Source organism: Dermacentor silvarum, chromosome 1 (assembly GCF_013339745.2).
Source record: "Dermacentor silvarum isolate Dsil-2018 chromosome 1, BIME_Dsil_1.4, whole genome shotgun sequence".
NCBI lineage: Eukaryota > Metazoa > Arthropoda > Arachnida > Ixodida > Ixodidae > Dermacentor > Dermacentor silvarum.
In genome coordinates this window covers 335,748,377-335,771,695 of record NC_051154.1, presented here as the reverse complement: position 1 = coordinate 335,771,695, position 23,319 = coordinate 335,748,377, and the positions used below count along the sequence as shown (strand labels likewise).

General features: G+C 50.4%; 12 non-coding genes across 12 annotated transcripts; all 12 read right to left on the bottom strand.

Annotated features, from left to right (window-relative positions):
* Nucleotides 1–1,868: 1,868 nt before the first annotated feature.
* Nucleotides 1,869–1,941, bottom strand: Trnav-uac (transfer RNA valine (anticodon UAC)). The gene has a single exon. It is a non-coding gene; the product is annotated as a tRNA-Val (tRNA).
* Nucleotides 1,942–2,020: 79 nt separating this feature from the next.
* Nucleotides 2,021–2,093, bottom strand: Trnav-uac (transfer RNA valine (anticodon UAC)). The gene has a single exon. It is a non-coding gene; the product is annotated as a tRNA-Val (tRNA).
* Nucleotides 2,094–2,173: 80 nt separating this feature from the next.
* Trnav-uac (transfer RNA valine (anticodon UAC)) lies at nucleotides 2,174–2,246 on the bottom strand. Its single transcript has one exon. It is a non-coding gene; the product is annotated as a tRNA-Val (tRNA).
* Nucleotides 2,247–2,326: 80 nt separating this feature from the next.
* Nucleotides 2,327–2,399, bottom strand: Trnav-uac (transfer RNA valine (anticodon UAC)). Its single transcript has one exon. It is a non-coding gene; the product is annotated as a tRNA-Val (tRNA).
* An 80-nt stretch (nucleotides 2,400–2,479) lies between these two features.
* On the bottom strand, nucleotides 2,480–2,552 carry Trnav-uac (transfer RNA valine (anticodon UAC)). The gene has a single exon. It is a non-coding gene; the product is annotated as a tRNA-Val (tRNA).
* Nucleotides 2,553–2,632: 80 nt separating this feature from the next.
* Nucleotides 2,633–2,705, bottom strand: Trnav-uac (transfer RNA valine (anticodon UAC)). The gene has a single exon. It is a non-coding gene; the product is annotated as a tRNA-Val (tRNA).
* Nucleotides 2,706–10,876: 8,171 nt separating this feature from the next.
* On the bottom strand, nucleotides 10,877–10,949 carry Trnav-uac (transfer RNA valine (anticodon UAC)). The gene has a single exon. It is a non-coding gene; the product is annotated as a tRNA-Val (tRNA).
* Nucleotides 10,950–11,029: 80 nt separating this feature from the next.
* On the bottom strand, nucleotides 11,030–11,101 carry Trnav-cac (transfer RNA valine (anticodon CAC)). The gene has a single exon. It is a non-coding gene; the product is annotated as a tRNA-Val (tRNA).
* Nucleotides 11,102–11,180: 79 nt separating this feature from the next.
* Nucleotides 11,181–11,253, bottom strand: Trnav-uac (transfer RNA valine (anticodon UAC)). The gene has a single exon. It is a non-coding gene; the product is annotated as a tRNA-Val (tRNA).
* Nucleotides 11,254–16,298: 5,045 nt separating this feature from the next.
* Nucleotides 16,299–16,371, bottom strand: Trnav-cac (transfer RNA valine (anticodon CAC)). The gene has a single exon. It is a non-coding gene; the product is annotated as a tRNA-Val (tRNA).
* A 2,616-nt stretch (nucleotides 16,372–18,987) lies between these two features.
* On the bottom strand, nucleotides 18,988–19,060 carry Trnav-cac (transfer RNA valine (anticodon CAC)). Its single transcript has one exon. It is a non-coding gene; the product is annotated as a tRNA-Val (tRNA).
* A 78-nt stretch (nucleotides 19,061–19,138) lies between these two features.
* On the bottom strand, nucleotides 19,139–19,210 carry Trnav-cac (transfer RNA valine (anticodon CAC)). The gene has a single exon. It is a non-coding gene; the product is annotated as a tRNA-Val (tRNA).
* Between the last annotated feature and the right edge of the window lie 4,109 nt (nucleotides 19,211–23,319).

The window sequence follows — 23,319 nt, the reverse complement described above, 5'->3', positions numbered from 1 at the left end:
CAATAATACCATATGCTTATCAACAGCCGTATACTCCTTTAGCTTGAGAAAAATTGCGCCCGTTCTTCTAACGCATTTGGAGCATAAATACACACAACACACCATTCCAGTCCACTAAAAACAAAATTGCACAAAACTAATCTGCCAGATGGACAAGAAAAGAAGCCTTGCACTGTGAGACCCGGTAACTTCTTAATGAACAGTACACAACCAGCTGACGCCCCTATGGCGTGGCTCACTATTGCGTAATACCGCGACGTAAACCGCTGCACCATGCTCCGGGTTTCCTCGTCACCATCCACTTTTGTCTCTTGCACTGCTAAAACGTCAAGGTCATGGTCCACCAGTAGCCTACACACTTGGCTTTGCTTTCGCTAGGCGGCCAGACCTCGAACGTTTAGCGTAGCCAGTCTAAGCGTCGGGTTGGGAGCCACGGCTGTCTAGTGAAAAAATTGGCCCGGAGCATGGTGCTTACCTTTAGCGTCTAGCACTCCGCTAGACACCTCCAGAGCCACCCGGTGGACCGGAACCACTGGAGAGCGGTGGTGGCTTGTTGTCAGTCTTTTTTTCTGCGGTGATGATGTTGGGACGTGGCTTGTAGCTGCTGCGCCTGCCCCCCGATGTTCCAGATGTCTTCGAAGGTGGCCCGTCCTCGCTACTTCCTTGGTACGCTGCGTTGTCTGCAGCCTGTTCAAGAGGCCGTTTTGCCGAGACTTTAACGTTGCTGCACGTTGCGTCATTCCTTGCCGACAGGTCTTCCCCTGTCACCATTGACACGCTTGCTTCTGCTGAGCTGCTAGTCATTTCTTCCTTGGTCTTGTCGGGTGTCTCTTGTACACCTCCTTCGGTATCCTTGTTAACCACTATTGCGCCCTCCTCGACAGCAGGTGCAAGCGCACCTTCTGCCGCACTTAGGGTTGCCTGGTCTCCTGCCCCTTTTGCCGCTTCCTCGGCCTCGACCGCATCCATCACCAACTGCGCGGCGTCGTCGCCCTCGGCCGGCCCGGTCGCAGAAGCGTACGTACGTATGCACTGGTCTTCCGAGTGACCAAACCAGTGGCATTGCGAGCAGCGGGGGACCTTGCACTCCCGACGTACATGACCAGAGCCTTGGCAGCGCAAGCACTGCATTGGGCGGCCAGGCACGACAACAAGCGCCAGTTCACCAGCGACTCTGATTTGGTGTGGGATGCCTTCCATCTTAACGGCGCTCTTGAGCTTGAGCAACACGGAGCGGGTAGTCGTCCCCTTGTCGCTGATTCCTTGTACCCGCCATCGCTCTCGGGTGACCTGAACGACCTTTCCAAAGGCCGCCAGCGCCGTTCTTACATCTTCATCAGCCACAGCATGTATTAGCCAATGAAGACGCAGCCGTACCTGCTGGTCTTGGGGGTCAACCACGATGCAGCGCCACCCCTTTACCTTGAGCTCCTTGACGTCCAGCAGCCGTTTCATGGCGTCGGCGTTGTTCATGGTCACCGCCCAGACGTGGTTGATCTGGTAAGCCCCAAGGGCAAGCACCTCCGGCAGCAGTCCTGTTGGGCCAAGAGCGTCCCGAAAATCCTCAGCTCTGTAGGGTCTGGCTCGCACGTCACCGTGCAAAAACACGGTGTTTAGTACCACGCGCCCTTTTGGCAGGGGAGGCAAAATAATCTGATAGCCTGTGTCGTCTTCGCAGTTCACCCTGTTTCCGCGGCCAACTAGGGCCGCTGTCGCCGCTCCATTGGAGCCCTTGACTCTGCTGACCGCTCAGCTCGGCTGCCGGAAGCAAAATGTACACCACGGAAACCGAGCACGGAGTAGAGTATTTCGCTCCCCCTTTTCTTCTGCGCGTATACGATCGCAATAGAAATAAAAATGAAAAGCTTTGTTCCCGCCCTGGATCGAACTGGGGACCTTGCGCGTGTAAGGCGCACGTGATAGCCACTACACCACGGGAACCGAGCACGGAGTAGAGCATTTCGCTCCCCCTTTTCTTCTGCGCGTATACAATCGCAATAGAAATAAAAATGAAACGCTTTGTTCCCGCCCGGGATCGAACCGGGGACCTTGCGCGTGTAAGGCGCACGTGATAGCCACTACACCACGGGAACCGAGCACGGAGTAGAGTATTTCGTTCCCCCTTTTCTTCTGCGCGTATACGATCGCAATAGAAATAAAACTGAAAAAGCTCTGTTCCCGCCCGGGATCGAACCGGGGACCTTGCGCGTGTAAGGCGCATGTGATAACCACTACACTACGGGAACCGAGCACGAAGTACAGTATTTCGCTCCCCCTTTTCTTCTGCGCGTATACGATCGCAATAGAAATAAAAATGAAAAAGCTTTGTTCCCGCCCGGGATCGATCCGGGGACCTTGCGCATGTAAGGCGCACGTGATAGCCACTACACCACGCGAACCGAGCACGGAGTAGAGTATTTCGCTCCCCCTTTTCTTCTGCGCGTATACGATCGCAATAGAAATAAAAATGAAAAAGCTCTGTTCCCGCCCGGGATCGAACCGGGAACCTTGCGCGTGTAAGGCGCACGTGATAACCACTACACTACGGGAACCGAGCACGAAGTAGAGTATTTCGCTCGCCCTTTTCTTCTGCGCGTAAACGATCGCAATAGAAATAAAAATGAAAAAGCTCTGTTCCCGCCCGGGATCGAACCGGGAACCTTGCGCGTGTAAGGCGCACGTGATAACCACTACACTACGGGAACCGAGCACGAAGTAGAGTATTTCGCTCGCCCTTTTCTTCTGCGCGTAAACGATCGCAATAGAAATAAAAATGAAAAAGCTCTGTTCCCGCCCCGGATCGAACCGGGGACCTTGCGCGAGTACGGCGCACGTGATAACCACTACACCACGGGAAGCTTTTTTTTTCTTTATTGCCGTCGTCGACGTACAAAATCAAGGGTTACAAATGACAAAATGTGCCAGCCACACTTTGGCCAACACAGCACTAAAATCTTTTCAGCGCCACCAGGTCATCCAGTACATACATCCATTGTGGTGGATCAGACAGTGATTTGTAAGCGTCTCTCACGTAAACAACACTCTCAATGAAGTGTTCTCGCTTCGGTATTCCAACCAAGTCTGCCTGTTCAAATTGCATGCGAGATTTCCACATAGCGTGGAGGCCCAGGACCATAATGAGGTCGTACGGTACTTGCTCTGAGGTATCTATTGGCAAAAAGCGTATTCCATACGGGTCCAGGGGTAACTGTTCCTTCAGCGTTCTCTGCAGAACGTCCCAGTGAAAGATGGGGTCCCAGCAATCTAGGAAAACATGTTCTATTGTTTTTGTTTTTTTACATAAAAAGCAGTTGGTGTTCCAGGGGATGAAAATACCCTTGCTATGAAGCCAGGTCTTAACAGGAAGTGTATTTGTATGTAATTGGAAGAAGAAGGACTTAGTTGATGGCCGTACTGGCATTTTCTTCACTCTTTTTAGCACGTCCTGTCCGGGGCCTCCACGGTGTGGCGAGCGGTACAAAGGTACGGGGAGCATCGTGTCCACAAGATCTCTGTACAATTTTTTCTTTGTAATGGTTGACAGATACTGCTGTGAGAAACGCACATTTAACATTTTATATGACATCACCACTTCACGCAGGTATCCTTTCACAGTTCCCGGCATGTTCTGAGCCGACGAAACAACGATTCCCGGAAGAAGTCTGCCCAGCCGTATTTGTACTATTGTTCGAAGAAAGAGATCATTTTGATCCCACAGAAACACAAAGCGTGACAAAATTTGTCGCAAAAACAAGTGAACCAGACCAAGCCCAGCTTTCTTGACCGGCAGAAACAAGTTTGTTCGACTCGTCCTCTCCCAGGTAGAGGCCCAAATGAAAGTAGCGAAAATGCGGTGAATTTTTTGTACGCTTACCCGCGCAGCACACAACACATTCATAACATACCATATCTTAGAAACTAAAAAGAGGTTGCAAACAGTGGCTCTAGAAAACATTGACAATTGCTTTCCTTTGCTCTCGAAACTTGGTCGAGTCAGTACGGTTCGGCCTCACGGTAACTTCCGAGAGGCACCCCCAAGTACTGTGTAGGTAACCTTGACCAATTCAATCGAGAAAAGGTCTCCGGCGTGTCTTCCCAACTCCCATGCCAGAAGCCATTGCTTTTATCTCAGTTTATCTGGGCTCTAGTTGAATCGCAAAACTTTTCGACTACAGCAGTTGCCTCTTTAATGCTGGCTTTATTTGTGCAGAAAATCACGATGTCGTCGGCATACGCCAATATTTTTACATGTGCTGCCTGTAGTCGATAGCCTGTTATGCGTTCGTTGTTTTTAATGGCCAAACAGAGTGGCTCGAGATAAGCAGCAAACAGAAGGGGCGAGAGCGGGCATCCTTGACGCACCGACGAGAGCACACGAAAGCTATCGGTGAGCTCCCCATTAACAATGATTCGCGTTGAGCAGTCTTTGTACGCCATCGTAACGCCTTCCGTTATGACACTGGCAACGTTCGTATGTTCGAGTATGCATAGTAGAGCCTTTTGCGAGACGAGCTCGAAGGCTTTCGCGAAATCTATCTGCATCATCGCGACGTAATCGCCAATCGCGTCGCAACACTCTAGCGCACTTCGAACCACGTGTACATTTGTTGTAATACTGCGGCCTTTAATGCCACAAGTCTGGTGAGGCCCTACCAATGTTTTGATGACACTTTGCAGTCGTTTCGCTAAAACTTTCGTGAATATTTTATAGTCAACGTTGGCTAGAGTTATCGGGCGATATGAGCCTGGCAACAAAAGTTTCTTTTCGTCATCACTCTTCGGGATTAGCACGATATGCGAGGTTGTGAAAGACAAGTGCAATCTTTTTCGGTCATACGCTTCGCTGATAACTAGATGGAGGATATGAGCCAGCGCTGACTTAAACGTTTTATAGAAAGTAGCCCCTAAGCCATCAGGCCCAGGTGCTTTACCGGGCGCCAACTCGTCTATTGCGCACTCTTTCTCACTCAGGATAATGGGATGTTCTAGCCGTGCCTTAACTTCTTCATCGAGCTTTGGCATCAATGAAAGGAATTCCATCTGGTAGCCATCTTTAGGTTCGCGTGGTTGACCTAAGAAGGCTTTGAAGTGATCGACGATCCCTTGTTTTGATGTCGTTTTTGTCGGACGTGATGTCATTGCCTTTAGCTAGCTGGCGGATTTCCTTCCGACATGCCTACCTTTTCTCGTCTGAGGGGGCTCGTTTTGTTGGCACTTCTCCCGCCAACAGCTTCTCAGACCTTGATCGCACAACGGCGGCTTTGTACTTCTCAGAGCCTATCCTTTCGAGTTCGGCTTTCACTTCCTTTATTTCGTTAACGTACACACCAGGCTGGACACTTTCCATGCTGATGAAAAATTGCAGTTGCTGGCGAAGGTTCGTTTCTGCCTATTTCAGGTTATGCCGAAGGACACTGCTTCTTTCAATAGGCATTGTTTTAACTTTCTGTTTAAATTCTTCCCATTTAATGGCGAAGCTTGCTAATTCGACTGAAATCAGGCTTTCGAGTTCCTTCGCAACAGCATCAACGAAAGCATCGTCATCCAACAACTGCGCGTTCAATTTATAGAGGTCCCAGTTAAAGGTGTGTTTGATCTGTCTTTTCCCAAAGGTGGCAGTTACCAAGCAGTGATCGCTATATGCAATGGGTTGCACATCATATTCACTACACAGGGGCACCAATTCGGCTGACACATATAATCTATCTAGCCGAGCATGGCTATCACGCTGGAAGTGCGTAAATTGCGGGTGAGTACCACTGGCGAAGACACTGCCGATATCTTCCAAGTCGTAATCGTGCACCACTGCATTTAGCAATTCAGCACTCTTATCGCGTACGTGTGAAAATTTTGCGCGGTCGTCAGCAGTGCATACACAGTTAAAATCGCCCAGCAGTATTACCACCTTGTCACAGTTTACGTACTCTTCAAGAAGCTCATAGAAGGATCGCCGGTCTGTTTTAATATTCGGTGCGTAGACACAAATGACACGGAAATCCTTATCTCAAAAACAAAAATCAGCCACTAAAAGGCGCCCACTTTCACACGAAAACACTGACTGCACACAAATGCCAAAGTTTCTTCGAATGAATACAGCGCAACCACCTGATCCACCAACAGCGTGAGAAACACACACGTCAAACTGCGCACGAAAATTGGACACCATTCTGTCGGTTAGTTCTTGGCTCTCTATTTTCGTTTCTTGGATTCCCACAAGATGCAAGTCATTATATAAGAGTAGGCGACTTAGCTGACATTGCCGCCTTCTTGCACCGAGCCCTCGTACATTTAACGTGGCTACACGTAGCGCTCCTTCGATATTAGCCGCCATGACTACACGGTAGAATGGTGCCCATCACAGTTACGCAAGGACGAGTATTCATAATGACGTGCCGATAACCACGTCGAATGCCACAATAGGGAACACAACCCGACCTCTCGAAAGCAACACTCACATGCAACTTGGGCCCTCGTTCCTGACACATATCAAAAGAATAGCGCTCAGGATGACGGCCATTGCACTCACCAACCCCCAACCCGCCTCAAGCGAAACACAGTACAGAACTACGGAGGCGGTTTACCCGCCTGCCGTGAATCGGCCGTAATGTTCGGCCGCAGCTTCAAGGTTGGTCTCCTCATGCCTGGCGTTTTGGGCGGTGGCTCGTCTCCGCCGCTGCTGTCCTGCGTCGTAGCCAGGCTATTGGTCTGGTCGCGCGGGCGTTTCCCCGCCTGCAAGGTAGCGAGCCCGCTATGGGTGTCCATGTCTTCAGGCTCCGGGGGGGGGGGGGGGGGGGGGGTGGAGGCCGCTCCCGGATCAGGTGGGCTCTCTTCCTCACGGTTCGGCATGGCTACAGTGCCCTCTACTTGCTCTTGTTGTTCAGTGGCGACGGCGTCATTGACATGTTGCCCCTGTTGCTGAAGTCCTACCTCCGTCTTTGCCGCCTCGCCAGCTGCTTCCTTAGCCGTGGACGATGTGTCTTCCATGTCCGCCTCGTCCATGAGTAGGGCGGAGTTGTCGTCGTTGCTCACGGGTCCGGTCACGCTAGCGTTCGTCCGCTCGCACTGACTCTCTTCGTGAACGAAGCGTCGGCACGCACCACACCGCGGTATGCGGCAGTCGCGACGAATGTGGCCTGTTCAGCGGCAGCGTAGGCAGAGTGGGGCCCTGCCCGGCACAACCACGAGAGCCAGCTCGCCGGCGACGCTCACCTGATGTGGGAGGTCGTCCAGCATTACGCCCGGCTTCAACTTCAGCGTAACCAGTCTTGTGGTAGAGATCTTATCAGTCACGCCATGCACCCGCCAGCGCTCGCGGGCGACGTCCGTGACCTTTCCAAACGGCGCGAAGGCAAGACGCACGTCCTCGTCAGGAACGGTTTGCAGCAGCCAATGCACTTTCAAGCGCACATCCTGGTTGGCGGGGTCAATGACGAGGCATCGGCCCTTTTTGACCTGCAGCTCACCAACGCTGACTATCTTCTTCACGGCTTTGTCGTCCTTGAAGGTCACGGCCCAAACGTGGATCATACGGTAGGCCCCGAGAGCCACCACTTCCGGCAGGAGCGATAACGGGGCGAGCGCATCGCGGAAATCTTCCACCCGGTATGGGCGGGCCCTGATGTCACAATGTAAAAAAACTGTGTTCACAAGAAAACGCCCTGTTGGCAAACTCGGCAAAACAACTTCATACTCGCTGTCCGAGGTGGAAATCCTGTTACCGCGGCCGCTATGGGCCGCAGAAGCCGCTCCTACGGTGCCCGTCATCGTACAGTCAACCACAAAAGTTTGCGGACCACGCGAGCGCGTGCCAGACTGCCTATCCGCGCCACCTAGCGGTACGCCACCTAGCGGCGACAGGGGCGCTCTCCCGGATATGATCCCTCTTGGTACTCGCCTGCCTGTTAATTTTTTATTCCCGTGCATGACATTGTTAGTTCGTTGTGTTGACGCAGAGCGCTGTCTGCGATAAGACCGCCACATATCTGGCTTGATAGCAGTATCGGAGCAATCACTGCAACCTTTGTCGACTGGTGTGCCAGTGGGTAGATAAGTTTCACGAAGCGCTGCGACGATTTTTTTACGCGACGTTTACTGGCGCACTTTGGTTGGCAGCATCTTGGTCCAATGAGTGTTGCTGCTTCTGCGTCTTGAGAGAAAGGGTAGGGAGGTGTTTCACTGTCATCAAAAATAAAGAAAAGGCGGATGCATAGAACATTTTCTTTCACACATAGGCGCATCTTCGCATCCGTCGCTGAAAATGTAGTAGACTTGCTTCAGGCCACGTGGTGATTGCCTATTTGGAAAGATGCCGCTGCGTGTTCCACTTGACGAAAGAAGGCACATTGTGCGTTTATTTATAGAGGGAATACCTCAGCGCGAAATCTGCCGCCGAACCAACAGGAGCCGGACTGCCGTGAATAGGATTATTCAAGCTTTCCGCGACGATGACAGATTCACAGATATGGAGCGCAGTGGGCGTCCAAGGGCCACGACTGAGGAAGAGGACCGCCTGATTACGGCCGCCATCGTGGCTGATCCTTTTCAAAGTGCAGAGGATATCCGAGAAGCGCTCTCGCTCACGGTATCGTCTGAGACTGTAAGAAGAAGGCTGAGTGAGCTTGGCCTGCAGTCTTTCGTAGCAGCACAGAAGCCCTGCCTCTCAGACAGCCAGCTACAAGAACGACTCATGTTCGCTACAGCAATGAAAGATTGGACAACAGAGAAATGGGGCGATGTCATCTTTAGCGACGACTCAACTTTTTCCACGCGCTGGGACCAACGGAAGCGGGTTTGGCGTCCACTAAACTGCAGGTGTGTTTACAGTGTATTGGCAGTTAATTCACGAAGCTAATTCTGCATCACAACATGTTTCACGTAAAATGAGCTTTTGGACATTACGAGATTTTTCTGTAGTGGTATTATGTTGAAAACATTAACGATTGTTTCATAGTACTACTTACTCTAAAGCTAATTAAAAGCTGCCAGTGGGTCTTTCAGTACTATCTAATGATGTTTGCACGTTTTCTATTGCAACTCTATAATAGCATTATAAAGTTCATTCGCAAGAGGAATCACAACATTTTTAGACGCGCCGCTGGAACCCAATTGTATGCTATTTCTTGCAGATATCTGCCTAATTACACACAGAGTGTTCTATCCAGTGGACGGTGTTCCGTGAGCGTGTGGGGAGCAATCAGCAAAGATGGCCTTGGTCCCCTTGTGCGTCTGGAAGGGCCCTTCACTGCGTCACGGTACTGCGACGTCATCACTAGACACCTCGTTCCGTATGCGCTGGACGGTCCCTTCAGCGACGGCTGCTATTTTTTTTCAACACGACCGCAGCCCGATCCATAAAGCACGTATCGTCCAGTCATTGCTAGAAGAACATTCTGTTTGCCAGCTTGAGTGGCCTCCATGTGGCACCGACTTGAATCCCATAGAAAATGTCTGGGGCATGTTGAAGAAACGGCTGTCCACACGAGCCAACCTAGGCCGCACGGCCGATACGCTGTGGCAAGCGATCGCACAAGAATGGGAAAGCCTGCGCGGTCGACCGGAGATTACTGAATCTTTGTACGAGTCGATGCCCACACGCATCAATAAGTTGCTAGAAAACGGCGGACATTTCACTTCCTACTAGATCATTGAGAGACCTATGTTTCATGACACTTCTGTAACTGTCTTGTGAATAAATTCATCCCCTTCAGACACGAATTATGATGCACTGTCTGCAAATGCGTCAAATGCGCATGGCATCATTTCAAGACGCTCACTATTACATTCCAAGAAAGAAGACGAAGCAATGTGCTGTTTTGTGCGAGTTTCAGTAAAAAAAATTAATTAGCGTATAACTCATTATCTAATTATTCTGAAATCCGTCAGCTTCAATGCTTGCACAAAAAGAATCAAATATTAGGCCCGAAACGCATGCATACTTGCTTTTTCGGTTGTATTCGTGTCGACCGGAGAAAAAAAAATACTCTTGACGTTGGTCTTGGAACGCGGCACGTCGAACGATTGTCTAACATGGTAGTGTCTCCAGCAAAGTGATCATCTGCAGCAATACGCAGGACAATGAATTTAACTGACCGCTAGTTGTCCCATCAGGAAGCGGACACGAATGTGCACACTGAGTTTTAGGTCATTTGAAGAAACACGTGGCGTGGGACGCGCCTCCGAAGTTCGAGTCCCCAAACGAGGACGCCGTGTCGCAAAGGGTTATAAAAAGAGTCATCGCACCCGATTATTTCTTATTTTTCTAAATGTAACCACTATAGCAGCGCGGTGGTTCGGGCTTTGCGCAGCAAAACCTGGGCGCAGGCGATCAAATCCCGGCCGCTACTGTCACTTAGCGATGGGGGAGGAACGGAAAAATTCTGCCTACTGACTAAGCATCTGTGTCCCATGGCTGCCTCACCGCTGATTCACGCACTCACAAAAAAAAAAACAGCGTGGCTACACGAAAATAGAACTGATAACAGCCGAATAATACGCTGTCTGATTACTTGTACTGATATTCTGCTCTCAAAATATAAGCAAGTAGCCCTGGCTAACAAAGAGCGCGTCACGTTGAAAAAGATAGGTAGAAAATATTTGCGCACAGTGCGAAAATAGACAGGCCATAAATTTAAGGAGGGATGCGTCTTCAACGTAGCGCTGCTGTCGATCGCTGGTGACGTAGCGGAAGTGTCGCGAAGAGGCTCTTGGCCACGCGCTCGCGTGGTCCGCAAACTTTTGTGGTTGACTGTACGTCCGTCACGCTCGGTGGCCGGAAGCAGATTCGACACCACGGGAACCGAGCACGAAGTAGAGTATTTCGCTCCCCCTTTTCTTCTGCGCGTATACAATCGCAATAGAATTAAAAATGAAAAAGCTCTGTTCCCGCCCGGCATCGAACCGGGGACCTTGCGCGTGTAAGGCGCACGTGATAACCACTACACCACGGGAACCGAGCACAAAGTAGAGTATTTCGCTCCCCCTTTTCTTCTGCGCGTATACAATCGCAATATAAATACAAATGAAAAAGCTTTGTTCCCGCCAGGGATCGAACCGGAACCTTGCGCGTGTGAGGCGCACGTGATAACCACTACAACACGGGAACCGAGCACGGAGTAGAGTATTTCGCTCCCCCTTTTCTTCTGCGCGTATACGATCGCAATAGAAATAAAAACGAAAAGCTTTGTTCCCGCCCGGGATCGAACCGGGGACCTTGCGCGTGTAAGGCGCACGTGATAACCACTACACCACGGGAACCGATTTTTTTTTCTTTATTGCCGATTGTGACAAGCAAAACAACAAAATAAAAATGATAAAAACATCAGCCTACTTTGGCTGACGTAGGAGGGATTAAAATTTTTTCATAACAGCCAAGTCATCGAGGACGGAAATCCATTCGGGCGGTTCAGCTTGCGCCCGATACACTTCCCTAAGGGCCACAACACTTTCAATAAAATTTTCGCGCGTCGAACGGACGTTAACATCACCATGTCGCACTTGCATTCGCGTCTTCCACAGACTGTGGAGGCCCAAAAGCATGATTAGGTCAAATGGTACTTCCGCTTCATTTGCGATGGGCAAGAACCTGATGCCATATGGGTCCAGGGGAAAATCTTTTTTGACTGTTCGCTGGAGGACATCCCAATGAAAAATTTGGTCCCAGCAGTTAAGGAACACATGCTCTACTGTCTCAGGCTTTTTGCATAGCAGGCACTTAATCGTCCATGGGACGAAAATCCCCTTTTCATGCAGCCACGTCTTAACAGGAAGTGTGTTAGAGTGTAACTTAAAGAAAAATGATTTCACGGCGCGGCATTCTCTTAACTCCCTTCAGAACATCTTGCCCTGGGCCTCCACGGTGAGGTAAACGATGAATAGGAATCGGCAACATTGTGTCCACAAGATTCTTATACAGATTTTGTTTAGAAACATTGCACAAGTACTCAATAGAAAAACGCACATGCAATAGCCGGAAAGAAAGTAGAACCTCTCGCATGTACCCACTGATAGCCCCATACATACTCTCACACGATGAAACAACGATTTCTGGGAGATGTCTCTGTAACCTCACTTGGATAGCAGTCCTCAGAAAAGTATAAATTTGATCACGGAGGAATATAAAACGCGACACAACTTGACGCAGAAATAAGTGCACAAGTCCAAGCCCTCCCGCCTTAACAGAAAGAAACAAGTTGGTACGACTGGTTGTCTCCCAGTTAGACGCCCAAATAACTGCAAAAACGCGGTGCATCTTTTGAATACTGGTCCGTGTTGCACACAAAACATTCATAATGTACCATATTTTGGATACAAGGAAAAGGTTGCAGACGGAGGCGCGCGAAAACATTAATAACTGCCTCCCCTGCCGTGCATCTGCTTTCTCCCTCGCCCATGACACTTGCTCATTCCAACATTCACTTCGTTCTCGATAACACTGAAGGGGGACACCGAGATACTGCGTTGGCAGACAAGACCATCGCAGTCGCGCGAAATGATCGGGCATCGTTTCCCAGTCACCATGCCAAAAACCAGAGCTCTTATCCCAGTTTATCAGACACCCCGTTTGCTTGCAAAATTCATCAACCGTGCTGATCACTTCAGTAATACTGTCTCTGTTCGAACAGAATACTGCAATGTCATCCGCATAAGCGAGAATTTTGACATGCGCTGTTTCTAAACGAAAGACTGAGATGCGTTCACTTTTGATTACAGCCAAACAGAGTGGCTCTAGGTATGCCGCAAACAGAAGGGGCGACAGTGGGCATCCCTGCCTTACTGACGAATGCACTACCAGCTTGTCTGAAAGGTCACCATTTACAATAATGCGCGTAGTGCAGTTTGCATACGCCATTCTGACACCTTCTATGATCACACGTCCTACGTTAGCGTGCTCTAGTATGCAAAAAATAATATCATGTGAGACGCGATCAAAGGCTTTTGCCAGATCTATTTGCATCATTGCAATTCGATCCCCCAGCGCATCACAGCATTCCAATACCGTACGTGCGACATGTACATTCGTGGCAATGCTACGTCCCTTGATTCCGCAAGTCTGATGCGGTCCAACCAATTTCGTTATCACGCCCTGTAATCTCTTCGCTAGGACTTTCATGTATATTTTGTAATCAACGTTGGTGAGGCTGATCGGGCGATAGGACCCCACCAACAAACGCTTCTCTGAGTCATCTGATTTTGGGATCAACACTATGTGCGATGTGGTGAGTGACAGTGGTACTTGCTTTCGCTCATACGCCTCCGTCAATACTCGTAACAGTAACTGAGCGACTATGTGCTTAAATGTCCTGTAAAACTCGGCACCAAGCCCATCAGGTCCCGGAGTTTTACCAGTCGGTAGGTCTTCTATTGCAGCTTCAATTTCGTTTTCAGTTATGGGCATCTCAAGACGCTCCTTTACATCGTCCTCAAGTCTTGGCAGGAGAGACAAAAAATCACAACAGAAAGCATCACCCATCTCTCTCGCATGGCCAAGAAGGTCGCTGAAGTACTCTTTAAATACCTGCTGGATTACATTAGCATCGCTTGAAATTTCATCACCGTTTCTTATCTGCCTGATTTGTTTTTGGCAGGCGTATCGTTTTTCATCTGTTAAAGCTCGCTTCGTTGGTGTTTCACCGGCCCACAGTTTCTGTGCTCTTGCACGTATAACTGCTGATTTATACATTTCAGTGTCTATTCTTTTAAGCTGGATTTTCATGTCCCTTATATCTTTCGTATACTTCCAGGCTCGGTACTCTCCATGCTTATTAAGAACTGCAGTTGCTCGCGTGCTGCTTTTTCCTCTTGCTTTTCTTTGTGTCGGTTGGAGCAGCTCTTTTCTATGGCTTTACTTTTTAGCCACTCCTTGAAGTCTTCCCACTGAACGGCAAAATTACTGGGCCACTCCTCGAGCAGCTTCTGCATCTCATCTGCAATGCCATTTACAAATCCCTCGTCCTCCAAAAGTTTAGCGTTGAATTTCCAGAGATTCCAGTTGAAGCGCGTACTCCTTTCTTTCGCACCAAAACTTGCGATCACCAGGCAATGATCGCTAAAAGCCACAGGTTCAACTTTGTAATCTGTGCAAAGGGGTACAAGCTCAACGGATGCGTAAATCCTGTCCAGTCTGGCATGGCTATCTCGTTGAAAGTGCGTGTATTGCGGTCTGTTCCCGTAGGTGAATATGCTGCCAATATCTTCTAAGCTATTGTCTTGAACCAGACCGTTTAACAATTGTGCGCTCCTATCACGCACAGGTGTACCCTTCACTCGATCGGCAGCGGCACACACACAGTTGAAATCGCCCACGAGCAACAGCAGTTTGTCACGAACAATGTAGGACTCTAGACGGTTAAAAAAATCGCGGCGTTCAGAGTCGACATTTGGTGAATACACGCATATAATGCGCCAACACAACTTCGAAAAGGAAAAGTCTACGACGAGAAGGCGACCACTTGGGCAAGAAAAAATTGACTCCACGATAATGCCTAAACTATTGCGGAGAAACAGGACGCACCCACCCGATGTTCCAACAGCATGGCAAACACAGACATTGAAGTGTGCACGAAAGGTGGACACCATACGCTCAGTAAATTCTTCGCTGTCAATCTTCGTCTCTTGGACGGCTGCGATGTCCAGCGCGTTGTCAGCGAGAAGACTATTAAGTTGACATTGGCGCCTTCGTGCACAGAGGCTCCTGACATTCAGAGTCGCTACGCGTAATGCTACGTCCAGTTTCATTGCCATGCGTTAGGAAAAGAGACCTGTGACATACATTGAACACCATACTTGGTCCCACCGGGAGCACTGTACGGCGCCGCCCTTCCTCGGGTCCGCGTGCAGGCGTCGGGAAAACCGGCAGGCATTCCTTCGCCGGCAGTTCCAAACCCGTGCACACCGTCTAGTGGATACACTTGCCGCCACAACCGGGGAAGAACCACACACGCACCCACTCACACCCGCACAGGAAAACATTGCAAGACTACGGAGGCGGTTTGTCCGCCTGCCCTGTCTCGGCCGCTAAGTTGGGCCGCGGTTTTAAAGTAGAGCGCCGAATTCCTGGGGTTTTTGGCGGCGGCTCGTCACTGCTACCACCTGGCTCATGGCTTTTTACCGACGAACTCCTCGTGGGAGCGCTTCCCAGCTGTCAGGGCGGCAGCCTCCTGGCTGAAATCCATGGTCTCAGGGTTCCTAGGCTCCACGTTGTCGGGAGTTTTGGCTGAAACTGTCGTCGTATCCTCTAGCTTGCCTTCGGATTCCGGCTGAACCTCACGTGGCACTTCTACGGCCGCCGCTACTCTATTGGACGTCATCGCACTATGCTTAGTCAGCGGCGTCAACGTAGGCCCATCCCGAGTCACTGGTTGCCCAGCTTCACGGGCCGCATCCTCCGCGTCCGCCTCGTCCATTAGCAGCTCAGACGAGTCCTCACTAGTCCCGGGACCAGCGATGCTCGCATAAGTGCGGGCAGATTGGCCGTCTTCGTGGCCGAACCGTCGGCAGGCTCCGCAACGTGGGACCCGACAATGTTTACGGATGTGGCCCGTATTCCGACAGCGAAGGCATAACGGAGGCCTGCCTAGTACGACGACAAGCGCCAACTCACCGCTAACGTTGAGCTGGTGCGGTAAGTCGTCGAGTTTCACGCCAGCTTTCAATTTCAGTGTGACGAGCCTCGTTGTAGAGCCCTTCTCTGACATACCCCGCACACGCCAACGCTCCCGGGAAACTTCGGTGACTTTTCCGTATGGCGCAAAGGCGGCGCGTACGTCTTCGTCCGGCGTGTTGTGCAGCAGCCAGTGAAGCTTGGGTCGCACGTCCTGGTTCGCCGGATCAATCACCAGGCAGCTTTTTCCTTTCACCAGCAGCTCACCGACGCTGACAATCTTCGTTACTGCTTCAAAATCCTTGAGAGTAACGGCCCAGACGTGGCTCATCCGATACGCCCCCAGGGCGATAACATCGGCGAGTAGCTCATGCTGGGCTAACGTGTCCCGGAAATCCTCGACTCGATACGGGCGGGCCCTGATATTGGCGTGCAAAAAACAGTATTTACAACAAAACGCCCTGTAGGCAGCCCTGGCAAAACAACCGGGTATGTGCTCTCCTCTTCAGTAGCCCTGTTACCGCGACAAGACATGGCCGCTGAAGCCGCTCCTACGGAGCCCGTCATCGCACGTCCGTCACGCTCGGTGGCCGGAAGCAGAATCCCTACACCACGGGAACCGAGCACGGAGTAGAGTATTTCGCTCCCCCTTTTCTTCTGCGCGTATACAATCGCAATAGAAATAAAAATGAAAAAGCTTTGTTCCCGCCCGGGATTGAACCGGGGACCTTGCGCGTGTGAGGCGCACGTGATAACCACTACACCACGGGAACCGAGCACGGAGTAGAGTATTTCGCTGCCGCTTTTCTTCTGGGCGTATACGATCACAATAGAAATAAAAATGAAAAGCTTCGTTCCCGCCCGGGATGGAACCGAGGACCTTGGGCGTGTGAGGCGCACGTGGTAACCACTACACCACGGGAACCTTTTTTTTCTTTATTACCAGTTTTTCAACAACACAAAACATGGCACACATCACAAATGAGACGTCAAAACTAGGTTACAAGAAAGGTTGTTATCGTAATGCACATAATGCCGTCGGTCACGTGGTGACTGGCGATGTCATTTAAAATTCTTTTAGTGTAGCCAAGGGTTCCACGCTGGCAATCGAGGGGGAAACACATTCTTTTGTTTTTTCCACTTCTATTAGACGAGCAATGCTCTCCCGAAAGTACAGCCTTGCCGGTCTTCTATCTGGTTCACAGTAGAAGTCAGCGATTCGTGAGCGCCATATACTGTGCAGGCCAGTCAACATAATCAGATCAAAAGGTACTCCTTCTTCGTTGTCTGTTGCTAGGTACCTGATGCCGTGCGTATCTAGCGGGAATTCTTTTTTCATTGTCCGCTGCAACACATCCCAAAAAAGACCCCCTCCCAACAGTGAAGAAAAACGTGATCGATGGTTTCCGGTTGTTTGCAAATAAAACAGTGAGAACCCCAGGACATATAAAATCCACGCTCCCCAAGGAAAGTTCTTACTGGAAGCGTCCCGGTATGCAGTTTGAAAAAGAAAGATTTCACGCTTGGGCGCTACTTGCATTCTTTTAACTCATTTCAGGACGTTCTGACCTTGGCCTGCACTGTATATGGCTCTGTACAAGTGAATCGGCAACACTATGTCACATATGTCTTTACACATTTTTCTGTTTGTAACAGAATACAAATAATCATTAGAAAAACAAAGGCATAGGAATCGCACACTTGCTACTACTTCCTTAAGGTAACCTTGTACCGAACCACTTAAGACATGGGTGCTTATAACATAGTCGGGTAACAGTCGCCCTAATCTTGCCTGGCACATAGTTTGCACGAATGGGTCCCTTACCTCGCGAAAAAAGAAAATCCTGTTCACTAACTGTTTGAGAAAGAGATGTGCCAGTCCAAGCCCTCACACTTTACTCTCCTAAACAAATTTGCGCGACTGCACCTTTCCCAGGTAGATCCCCACACCAAGATCGCAAAAATCCTATGCAATTTCTGAACATTTGCCCTAGGACAATACATAACTTGCATCACATACCACAGTTTGGCCACAAAAAACGTGTTACACACGGTAGCCCTCGCAAACATGGAGAGATAATTAGCCCTCCAAGTATTCACCTTTTCACGTAATAGATGTGCTTGTTGCTACCAGTAGTCATTATTATTCTTGTGGGACTCAAGTGGCACACCCAGGTACCTCACAGGCATTTTCTGCCACACGACGTTGGCAAAAATGTCCGGGGTCGATGGCCACACTCCGTGCCAAAATCCCAGACACTTTCCCCAGTTTACCCGACTTCCTGTAACGTCGCTGAAAATTTCGACAGCTCTAATGGATTCTTCGATGCTTTCGTAATCAATACAACAGACTGCAACATCATCGGCATACGCGAGCAATTTCACCTCTGACGAATGTAAACGAAAACCGTTAATAGCATTATTTCCAAGTACTGACAGACATAACGTTTCAATGTAAATGCAGAACAAAAGTGGACTGATGGGGCAGCCCTGGCGAACGGAACGCTGGATTTTGATGGGGGCCCCCAATGCCTTGTTAATAATTAGTCTGGTAGAGCAATTCCGATACGCCAAAGCTACACCATCCATGATGATGGACCCGACATTAATGTGTTCTAATATGGCAAACAAAATAACATGCGCTACACAATCAAATGCCTTCTCCAGATCTAACTGGAGTACGGCCGCACTAGCTTCAAGGGAATCACAACACTCAAGAACGGACCGCATCTTATGAACATTTGTAGCTATAGTGCGACCCTTAATTCCACACGTTTGGTGCGGACCAACTATGTCTTTAATTACTGACTGAAGCCTAGCCGCTAGAACTTTCATTAAAATGCTGTAGTCCACATTCGTGAGTGCTATTGGTCTATATGATGTTACTTCCTTCAGCTTGTCCTCGTCGTCTGTCTTCGGAATCTGCACCGTGTGGGATTCACTGAACGACAGTGGTAAAACTTTACCATCGTACGCTTCACTAAAAACTGCTACGAGTTCTTCTGACAATTCTTTTTTAAACCGCTTATACCACGCAGCGCAAAGCCCATCAGGGCCAGTTGACCTTGCCGGGATTCAAATTATCAATCGCGTGTTCCACTTGGAAAACAGTTACCGGCGTTTCTAATGTAACTTTCGTTTCTTCACTCAGTTGAGGCATGCGTGCTAAAAAATTCGTTTTAAAACGTTCCAAGTCTACCTGCCTAAGCGCGAATAGATTCTCATAGTGCTGAAAGAACACACGTGCTATGTTATCGCTACCTGTAACTTCGTGACCGCCCGCTTCGATCACGTCATACACCACGGGAACCGAGCTCGGAGTAGAGTATTTCGCTCCCCCTTTTCTTCTGCGCGTATACAATCGCAATAGAAATAAAAATGAAAAGCTTCGTTCCCGCCCGGGATCGAACCGGGGACCTTGCGCGTGTGAGGCGCACGTGATAACCACTACACCACGGGAACCGAGCACGGAGTAGAGTATTTCGCTCCCCCTTTTCTTCTGCGCGTATAGATCGCATTAAAAATAAAAATGAAAAAGCTTTGTTCCCGCCCGGGATCGAACCGGCGACCTTGCGCGTGTGAGGCGCACGTGATAACCACTACACCACTTTATTGCCTGCTTTGACAGAAATACACTAAATCAAAACAAAACATGAGTTCAGGTATAAAATACATCAGTCACACTTGACTGACGTGGTCATATTAAAATCTTTTTCAAATTTAGAAGGTCAACAAGAATAGCCACCCATTCAGGAGGCTCGGTTTGCGCTTGATAATGCTCTCTAACTTCTGCAATACTGAGAATGAAATTTTCACGTGTCGTGCGAACCTTTATATTGCCACGAGACAGTGAAGGGGCTGCTACTGTCGGTCGGACGAAGACGACGGCGACGAAGTGGCCAGAGGCGCGCGACAGCCTTGCATCCGTCGCTGCTGCTTGTCCAAACCTTGTATATAGCCATACTCACTCCCTAAATAAGCGTTATCCCTGTAACATCTTTGGTGGAAGTGCGGGGTAAACCTGTCAACGTGCCGGCTCCGTCAACCAAGCACGGAACTTCGAAGCGGTCGCCGTCTTGGTTGCTCCGCGATGACCAGTGAAGTGTCGACGGTGCAGCAGCCACCGGCTCCTGTGATTCTTTTGCACCCACAAGACCCGGGAACCTTTTCTGGCACAGATGGCTTGGATGTCGAAGACTGGATCGACATGTACGAACGCGTCAGCAACCGCAACAGGTGGGACCCCACGGTTATGTTAGCCAACGCGATATTCTATCTGAAAGGGACGGCACGCGTGTGGTACCGGACGCATGAAGAAGATCTTACAAGTTGGGACGCTTGCAAGGCGAAGCTGCGTGAGTTGTTCGGCAGATCATTTGACCGACAGCAGGCCGCTAAAAAGGAGTTGGGATCTCGTATCCAGACGACCACTGAATCGTACATTTCGTACATACAGGACGTCCTGGGCCTTTGTCGAAAAGTTGACGCACAAATGGCCGAAGATGACAAGATATCGCATATTTTGAAAGGAATAGCCGACGACGCGTTTAATCTACTGGCGTGTAAGGGCTGTACGACGGTCGACGCCATAGTTAAGGAATGCCAGCGCTTTGACCAAGTTAAGAGTCGCCACATCACCCGCCAGTTCCTTCGGCTACCTAACACTGCCGCCACATCATCATGCGAAGACCCACCGACGCCTGTACCGGCTACAGCGTCAGAAGATGTAACGCATATTGTCCGCCGCGAACTTGAAGCTCTAGCTCCTACGGCCGTTCTTCCAGACGTTCAGTCAGCCAACCTGCCCACCGTGTCACTCATAAAAGCAGTCGTCCGCCAGGAGTTCCCGAACATGGGATTATCATCGGCCGTCTGTTCCATTCGTACATCCGAACGCACCCCTGCAAATGTCACCCAGAACCAGGTCTACCCTTCGCGCTACAGAAACCCGGCTGACTGGAGGACGGCAGACGACCGACCCATATGTTTCAACTGCTCTCGCGTTGGACACATTGCCCGTCACTGCCGCAGTAGCTGGTCATCGCCTTCAAACTGGCGTCGTCCTGGAGGCAACATTCGACGGTTTTCCCCTCGCTCTGACCCATATGCTTCCGATGCTTCCGATGCCGCCACCCCACACTCCAGGTCTCCAGGTTTAGCCGCTCACCGTCCCCACAAGGCCGTCGATCTCGATCGCCGCGACCATACCGGTCATCGTCCCCTGCACGGCCTGGCACCTACGCTCCGGAAAACTAAGCCGTGCAGCTCCCGGAGGTGACGCTGCATCAGTGACCCGATATACAAATCCTCTGTTGACTGTACCTACGCGCCGAAACCTTCTGGACATTCAAGTGGACGACGTCACCGTTACGGCCCTCATAGACACCGGAGCGCAGATTTCAATAATGAGCGCTGCTCTCCGTACTCAGCTCCGCAAAGTGATTATGCCCGCAATTCAGAGCACAGTACGGGTGGCTGATGGCAGCTCGTCTGCCGTTCTTGGTATGTGCACCGCCCGAGTGTGCATTGCTGGCAATCAGACCATTGGTTTGTTTGCCGTGCTTGCGCAGTGTCCCCACGACGTGATCCTCGGCCTAGACTTTCTCTCGACGCACTCAGCCCTTATCGACTGCTCCACAGGTGTACTTCAACTGGAGCTCCCTTTCGACGCCCACGTACTATCGGACACTCCCAGCCGCTTATGTTCTGTCGAGTTCCTCCACCTGCCACCGCAAGCCTCCACGTACGTCCCATTAAGTCCCTCTCCTCCTGTGTGCGATGGTGAATACGTTGTTTCCCCGATTCTCGACGTGGTCCTGATGCACTCTGTCGTTCTCCCGCACACTGTGGTTTCCGTACGCGACAACAAAACCTGCCTGCCGCTTTTGAACTTTGGTCTTTCTACCCACGTGCTACCTGCTGGCATCGCGCTTGCCACCATGTCGTCGTTGCAAGAATGCGCGATTTCTGTGTTAGCCGTCCACGGCCCTCGAACTGTTTCCGGCTCTCTCACAGCCACCTCGTCATTATGTGCCAATTTCGAGAAAATGATATCAGCCGACCTTTCGGATACGCAAGCAGAAGACCTTCGCCGGGTCTTGCTGTCGTATTCCGATATCTTTGATCTCGAAAATCGCCCTTTAGGCCAGACAACAGTTGTTCAGCACTCCATCCCCACCGGTGATTCTCAACCGGTTCACCGGCGCCCTTATCGCGTTTCCGCTGCGGAACGCGCCATAATCCAAAAGGAAGTCGATAAAATGCAGGCCAAGAACATCATCGAACCGTCCTCGAGTCCTTGGGCCGCTCCTGTTGTGCTGGTCAAGAAAAAGGACAACACCTGGCGATTTTGTGTTGACTATCGGCACCTCAACAAGATCACGAAAAAGGACGTCTATCCCTTGCCCCGTATCGACGACGCACTCGACTGTCTTCACGGCACCCAATATTTCTCATCAATTGACCTTCGCTCAGGTTATTGGCAGATTGCTGTTGACCCACTGGACCGCGAAAAAACCGCATTCGTAACTCCCGATGGCCTCTATCACTTTAAAGTGATGCCTTTCGGCCTTTGCAATGCGCCGGCCACATTCGAGCGCATGATGGATTCGCTTCTTCGTGGCTTGAAATGGTCAACCTGCTTGTGCTACCTGACGATGTCATTGTTTTTTCGCCAACATTTGACAGTCATCTTCAGCGCCTCTCCACCATTCTCGAGGTATTCCGCAATGCTGGTCTCCAACTCAACGCCTCAAAATGCCGTTTCGGACGCCGTGAAATAACCGTACTTGGCCATCTCGTCAACGCGACAGGTGTCCAGCCCGATCCTGAAAAAGTTCGCGCCGTGAAGCATTTCCCTGTACCTTGTTCGGCCAAAGACGTACGCAGTTTTATAGGATTGTGCTCCTATTTCCGACGTTTTATTCGTAATTTCGCCGACATTGCGCGTCCCCTTACTGCGCTCCTCAAAAAAGACGTTGCTTTTACATGGGGCTCACCCCAAGCTGCTGCCTTTTCGGCGCTTATAGATGCCCTGACGACTTCCCCTATTTTAGCGCATTTTGATCCGACTGCACCGACGGAACTTCGCACAGATGACAGCGGCCATGGAATCGGTGCCGTCCTCGCTCAGCGTCAGAGCGGCCACGACTCTGTTATTGCGTACGCTAGCCGCCTCCTATCCGCACCGGAGAAGAATTACTCCATCACGGAACGAGAGTGTCTTGCTCTTGTCTGGGCTGTCGCCAAATTTCGTCCCTACCTGTTTGGCCGCACCTTTACCGTCGTAACTGATCATCACGCCCTCTGTTGGCTTTCTTCGCTCAAAGACCCTACAGGACGCCTTGGTCGTTGGGCTCTGCGCCTCCAAGAATGCTCGTTTTCAGTGGTGCACAAGTCCGGTCAGCTTCATCAAGATGCCGACTGTCTCTCACGGCATCCCGTGGATTCCCCTGACGTCTCCGAGCAAGACACCGATGCCTGCGTCTTGTCTATCTTGGACCTCGTTCATATACAAGACGAACAACGCCGCGACTCGGCTTTACGGTCTATCATCGACAGTCTCAACTCCGCCACACCCGACCCTTCCCTCCACTTGTTCTTCCTTCAGGACGGCACCTTATACCGCCATAATATGCATCCTGAGGGCCCTGAACACCTCCTTGTCGTGCCTGCCCATCTGCAGTCAGATGTCCTTCGCCAACTTCACGATGAGCCCACTG